This window comes from Pongo abelii, chromosome 21, assembly GCF_028885655.2.
Source record: "Pongo abelii isolate AG06213 chromosome 21, NHGRI_mPonAbe1-v2.0_pri, whole genome shotgun sequence".
NCBI classification, from domain to species: Eukaryota; Metazoa; Chordata; class Mammalia; order Primates; family Hominidae; genus Pongo; species Pongo abelii.
The window spans coordinates 61,292,088-61,299,565 of NC_072006.2; positions in this window are offsets into that span (position 1 = coordinate 61,292,088).

A 7,478-nucleotide genomic window follows, 5' to 3' on the forward strand; every position below is an offset into this window, starting at 1 on the left:
TGCTTCACTCTCAATAGGGAAGCGTAGCTCCCACTCCTGAAGTGTGGCCTGCACATAGGGACTTTCTTCCAAAGAGTCCAGGGGGAAAGAGTAACTTCACAGTGGAGAAACCTGACAAGCCTCAGCCCAGCCAGGTGATCAAGGTTAATATCAACAGTGATAAGTTGTGTTCAGAGTATATATGCTTACGTAATGGGATAAGAAGGGCACTCTACCTCTGGGATCTTCCTCCCAGACACCTATAGCCCCATCTATTCACGAGAAAACATCAGACAAATCCTAACTGAGAGACAGTCTGCAAATACCTGACAGGTCCTCCTCTGAACAGTGCAGGTCACCAGAGACAAGGAGAATCTGAGCAACAGTTGCAGCCAAGTGGAGCCTGAGGCGATATGATGACTAAATGTCATGCAGGATCCTGGGCAGAAAAAGGACATTAGGTAAAAGCTAAGGAAATTTGAATAAATGTGGACTGTAGTTGATAATATTGTATCAATGTCAGCTCATGACAAATGTACCATGGTCACCTAAGATGTTAATGGAAGAAACTGGGTGTGAGTACATGGGAACTCTGTACTTTCTTTGGAATTTTCCTGTAAATCTAAAATTATTCTAACATTTTAAAAATATTATTTAAAAAACCCGATATGAACAGCTATTTACGGGGACTTCTGGGAAAATAAAGCCTCTTGCATGGGATCATGTGTAGGGCATAAGAATATGAAATTTGCAAGTGACTGTGACATTTTGCCACCAAAAGGGGAAGACTCGAGCTGCTAGCAGTTCCTAGGTATAGTTTATGATTAAGCTCACACTGAAGAATGAAGAAAGAGGCCAGGCACGGTGGCTCATGCCTGTAATCCCAGCACTTTGGGAGGCCGAGGCAAGTGGATCACCTGAGGTCAGGAGTTCGAGACCAGCCTGGCCAACATGGCGAAGCCTCGTCTCTACTAAAAATGCAAAAATTAGTTGGGTGTGGTGGTGCATGCTTGTAATTCCGGCTACTCAAGAAGCTGAGGCAGGAGAATCACTGGAACCCAGGAGGCAGAGATTGCAATGAACTGAGATTGTGCCATTGCACTCCAGCCTGGGTGACAGAGCAAGACTCCATCTCAAAAAAAAAAAAAAAAAAAAAGGGAGAAAGAATAGGTATAGAGAAATAAAGTTCTTGATGATATGACCATGAGTGGCTGAATCCAGCCTTGCCTGAGATTAACTTAATCCTTGATTTTTCTGATTCTGGACGAGTAATTCCTTTATTATTTGAGTGGGTTTTCTGTCATTTGCAACATAATGATTAATTATGCATTGTTGGGAATCATTCTCATCTCCTCTGAACTGCTCAGTGATCCCAAATTCTGAACTCACACACTCTGTGATGTTTGGGGTGCAAATTAATCCCTGAAAAAGCCTGAGCCGTGCATGCTTTGGGGATACTTCTCTGCCGTCTCCAAGGCAGAGTCAGGTGCATGGGTGGAGGGCTGCAGGGACCTCTGGGCTAATGGGGTTTTTGGAGTTGGACTTCAGTGCCCACCAAATAAATCTCCCTCCCCTGTTAGAGGATAATTTCTGGGACATCTTCTGACTAAGTTGAGACTTGAGCCCCTTGTTTCTCAGTTTTCTCAGTCTGTGGTTATTTGTTGTTTTGTTTAGGGATGGCTGGGGACGCGCTGTGATTGTGGTTCGGGTTTTCATGTCTGCTGTAGACTTCACTGGGAGATCACCCCCTTCATGTCCCACCCCACTGGTAATAGTTATGTTCCCACTTGTTATTTTTAAGAAGGCTTTTATGGAAGACCTTTTGTGTAAGCAAACAATCAAACATTTCTTTTTTTTTTGAGATGGAGTCTGGCTCTGTCGCCAAGGCTGGAGTGCAGTGGTGCAATTGCAGCTCACTACAATCTCTGCCTCCCGGGTTCAAGTGATTCTTCTGCCTCAGCCTCCCGAGTAGCTGGCATGACAGGCACCCACCACCGCGCCCGGCTAATTTTTTTTGTATTTTTAGTAGAGACCGGGTTTCACCATATTGTCCAGGCTGGTCTTCATCTCCTGACATCGTGATCCGCCCACCTTGGCCTCCCAAAGTGCAAGGATTACAGGCATGGGCCATTGCACCCGGTCACAATCAAACATTTCTAAATTGCCCCTGCTTCCACAGGGCAAGGACTATCTCTTAATCATCTTTATTTTTCTAGCACACAAGTCCTCGGTTCAGCACAGCAAGTCAGTAAATGAGTGATCCTGTAACTCCCCGCCCACAGGAGAAGAGCCTGAGATGCAGACAGGCCCGGATGCGTGTTGTGGGCCAGATGCCACCCAAGTCTGTTTGGCTCCAGAGCTTCCTGCTTCTCTGTCCCCACCTCCCCACCTGCCCCAGCACCAGCCTTCCTGTGAGCTCTTAGAGGAAGGGACAGTCTTCTTGCCTGAGTGGCTAATGACACCTCAGATCCATGCTAAATCTTTGAGCACAAGCTCTTAGGACGAGTGGCTAAAGGCCATTGAAAAGCCAGCCCCACTGATACCCAGGATAGGAGGCACAGTGCTTTGAACAGAGCCCTCTAATCTCCTCCTTAGCTTCAAAAGGAATGAAGGGTTTCTCCTAAGGCTGTCAGTCAAACCGTTACAGCCTTTGTGAAAGGTGTGACCTCGGACTACATTACACACCTGCCCTTTCAGCAGCTCTTTCATGTTCTTGAATTCAACTGCACAGGGTTCCAACGGCCACCTTCATTCACCTTCAGCGCCCCCAACTCCTGATGCATGAAATCCTGCACTCTGCGGTTTTTCTCCCCCTTTCATTTGTTCTAAAGGTCACCTTAGCTCCTACTTTGAAGGAATTCATTCATTCATTCAACAAATTTTTGTTACTCTGCATCAGGCACTGTTCTAGCACTGGGGACACGGCTACAAGACAGGCAGGGTCTGTGTGGAGCCAGGGGTTGCCCTGTTCATGACCCAACTCTGCAAAATGTCTCGCTGATATGCAAAGACAGTGGGTCTATTTCAATTCAAATACTTATCAGAAAAAAATTTCCCCCTGTTTTGTAGTTGGATAGGCTACAAAAGGTCTAGGAGAGAGCCTTCATTTTTGGGGCTAGGCCACATAAACCCAGGCAGGTATAGGCAGTTGTAGGACATCACTCAATGCTAGGATAAGATGATAAAGTTGACAAGAAAAGCACGCATCTCCTATGGCAAAACATAGCCTTAAAAATCCCTTAAATATTCTTAGAGTCCTTGGTTTGAGTACGCAATCCCGTGTCGTAATATAAGTATACAAGTGTAGAATGTTGTCTTAGTTCATTTTGTGCTGCTGTAAAAAAAATCTGACATTGAGTAATTTATGGAGAACAGACATTTATTTTTCATCGTTTTAAAGGCTAAGAAGTCCAGGATCAAGGTGCAAACATCTGGCAAGCGTCTTCTTGCTGCACCATCGCAGAGGGGAAGGTGGAAGGCAGAAGGGCAGAGAGGGTGAGAGAAAGAAAAGGAGACTAAACTTGCCCCTTCCTTCCTTCCTTCCTTCCTCCCTCCCTTCCTTCCTTTCCCTTTCCCTCTCTCTCTCTTTCTTTCATTCTTTTAAGTTCTGGGATACATGTGCAGAACATGCAGGTTTGTTACATAGGTATACATGTGCCATGGTGGTTTGCTGCACCTATTAACCCATCATCTAGGTTTTTTGTTGTTGTTGCTGTTTGTTTGTTTGAGACGGAGTCTCGCTCTGTCACCCAGACTGGAGTGCAATGGCGCGATCTTGGCTCACTGCAATCTCCGCCTCTCAGGTTCAAGAGATTCTCCTGCCTCAGCCTCCTGAGATTACAGGCATGTGCCACCATGTCTGGCTAATTTTTTTGTATTTTTAGTAGAGACAGGGTTTCACCATGTTGGCCAGGCTGGTCTCGAACTCCTGACCTCAGGTGATCTGTCCGCCTTGGCCTCCCAAAGTGCTGGGATTACAGGCATGAGCCACCGTGCCCAGCCTCATCTAGGTTTTAAGCCCAGCACGCATTAGGTATTTGTCCTAATGCTTTCCCTCCTCTTTCCCCCAATCCCTGACAGGCCCTAGACTGTGACATTCCCCTCCCCATGTCCATGTGTTCTCATTTGAACTCGCCCTTTTCTAATGAACTTACTCCCTGGATAATAGCTCTTAATCCATTACTAAGAGCAGAGCCCTTGTGGACTAAAGAGGTGATTAACCTCTTAAAGCTTCCACCTCTTACAATGCCAATCAAATTTCAACCTAAGTCTTAGAAGGAACAAATCTTCAAATCATAGCAAAAGTATATAGACATAGGTCATGTATTGCAAAGAATAGATATTACAGAATTTATTTTACAGTGTTTTCTTTTATACAGAAAGGTGGGTAGAGAGTGTTACAGTTACAGAACTGCCTTTACCAAGTCCCCTGCCTGGCCCCCTTAGATTCTGAATTTGGCAGTCTGAGGAGTCCTGTTAAACCAAGTTGGATCTGATCACTGCCCCAGTGGCTTCCTTCACATGGGGTAAGACCAAGGCCCTTGAAGTATGCCCAGGGCCCTATGATTTGTCTCCATCTCCCACTGACCCCATCTCCTGCCACTGCCCTCTGCCCACCTGTGTAGCTACACCAGCCTCCTGGTGTTTCTGGAGCCCATCCGTCCTGCTCTCTCTCTCAGATGCACTTGCTCTTCCCTCTGCCTGCACATCCCAGGCAGACACATCCTCTCCTCTTCTCTGCAGGTCTTCTTCAAATTGCTACCAAAACACCAGGGGTTTCCCCCAACTCCCAGCATCCCTTAGCCCCCTCCCCTGCCTTATTTTTACCTTACCACTATCAAACATACCCTATGTTTGATTTTTTTATTTTTAAAATTTTCTTAGAGACAAAGTCTTGCTCTGTCACCCATGGTGGAGTGCAGTGGTGTGATCATAGCTCACTGCAGCCTCAAACTCCTGGGCTCCATCCATCCTCCCACTGCAGCATCCCTAGTAGCTGGGACTGCAGGCATGCACCACCACACCCAGCTAATTTTTCCTGAACTTCTTTTTTAGAAACAGGGTCTCATTATATTGTCCAGGCTGGTCTCAAACTCCCAGCCTCAAGTGATCCTCGCACCTTGGCCTCCCAAAGTGCTGGGATTCCAGGCGTGAGCTAAAATCCCAGTTGTGTACAGCGCCCAGCCTAGTCTTTTTTTTTTAATCCTTTTTTGTTGTTGTTGTTGTTTTAAATTCCTAACTCCCTAAACTTGTTACTGTTTTATTTTTAGATGTTGTTTAACTGTAAACTCCACGAGGACAAGGTTTCTTGCCTTTTTTGTTCCCTGATGTGTGCTCGGCTCCTAGAAATGGGCTTGGCACTTGGTAGGAGCTTAATCAATCTTTGCCAGATGAAGGAATGAATGAATGAATAAATGAATGAATGAAGTGAGTAGCGCCTGTGCGCAACGGCTTATGGATCGTGTCAGTCAGCCTTCCTGGATGCGATACTTCAATCAACGCTTTACAAAAATGCTGCAGGGGAGAGTGTCACTCTCTTATTAGAACAGGGAATAAAGGGATTTGTGTTCTTATGGAATGATTAATTATTCTGGTTTATTTTTTCTTTTCCCCACCTTGGGAACAATCACCCCATTACCACAAAGTGAGAAATCTGTATATTAACCATGTTTCACTCTGAGCTCAGAGCCCCCATCTTCAAACATGGCCTCATCTGTAAAACTTGTGTGTTTGGGAAGGAATGAGAACCCCATCGGAGAATGTTCCCCAAATCAGAGTAGCGACATGTGTTTTAGCCAAGGAGTTATTCTGGGTTCTTATCCGTGGGACGTACACCGTGGACTGCTCATGCTCAGTGTTTTCATACCCTAGATGTAAGTTGTAAGTTTTTGTGTTTTATTATTTCACATTTAATTTTTTTCTCCAAAACAAGGCTCTGCCAGATGTAACTTGGCTGCTTATATAATACCATTCCAATTTGTTAAATATCAATGATAATAGATATTCTTGCAGGATCTAAGAACAGCAAAGACAGCTCATGGAGAGTATTATAAGTGGTGCCATGAAAGGTACTGGATAAATGAGAAGCGTGACTGGGTGGCTATTCATGAATACGTGCAGAGGGGTGCTGTGCGTGGGGCAGTTACATCAGAGCCCACCTCTGCCCCAAACTGGTAGTCTTTGGGAACCTGGTGTCGGCCTCTGGGTAAGTCTTAGTTTCACCACCTGGAAAATGGGGACTACATTAGCACTTTCTTCAAAGTGCCGTTGTCTGCATGGAATGAAATCCCAGATGGACGGCAGCTCTCCCAGAGCTCTGAGCGCTTGTTCAGTCATCAGCCACCAGCTCCTGCTGTTATTCCTATTAGTTTAGCCTCTGAGAAGATGTGAGCTGCGGAGACTGTGATGCCCAAGCACAGACGTTGCTGTTGCCTCAGATATGTCACTCTGGCTTGGCTCTTGTCCCCAACGGGCTCTGAGGAGGACTTGCTGCTGGGCAGGGCCCCAAGTGTGTGCTGGGCTTTCCCAGGTCAGCCTCCCTCCAGCAGACAGCTGGCATTGGTGGCCCGGGGAGAAGGTGTTCCTCCCTCAAGCCCTCCAGGAAGGCCGGGCTGTCCAGCAGATGGGGTAGAGACAGGCTAGGAGCACAGGGGGCTTCCCAAGGTCCCCCCGGCCCATTTCTGAGTTAAGTCAGGCCCCCATAGGGAATCCCAGCCTCTCATGCAGGTTTCGCAGGAGAGTCCAGAAATGACAGTACTCTCCCTGCTCGAGGCTCTTTCTGGTGACGGTGGAGGGGATTTAGTTATTTTAATAATATCTGGAGTTTATTCTGAATGATCAGTTATGCATAACCATTATGTAGCATTATTTATGAAATTGGGAGCCATGCCTCATGATTACAGAAACTCTAATGAGGGGGGCCCTGATTTATGCCATAAACAGGACATCATCCAGTATTCTCTTGACCTCACCTCTCTGGCCACACCACACCCCCAAGGTTGATTTACATTTGAAAGATGCCCTGTGCCTCTTGAGACATTTCTCTCTCTCTCTCTTTTTTTTTTCTTTTGGGGCAATGGCTTGATCTCAGATCTCTGCAACCTCCACCTCCGGGGTTCAGGTGATCCTCCTGCCTCAGCCTCCCAAGTAGCTGGGATTCCCAGCTAATTTCTGTATTTTTAGTAGAGACGGGGTTTCACCATGTTAGTCATGCTGGTCTCAAACTCCTGACTTCGTGATCTGCCCACCTCAGCCTCCCAAAGTGCTGAGATTACAGGCCATCGCGCCCGGTCCTGCTGGTCATTTTCAGTGCCTGCAAAGAAAAGCAATTTTTTTTTCCCTTAGATGTGAACACAGAATTGTTTCCTCCTGGTAGCTGTGATTCTTTGGTTATTCTTTTTACAGTTGGAAAAAAAAACCATCCTCTATGAAGCCTGGTGTCACCTTTTCAGGAAAGCCTGGGGACAAATGGGCAGGTACCCAAAACATTTTTCCCTATT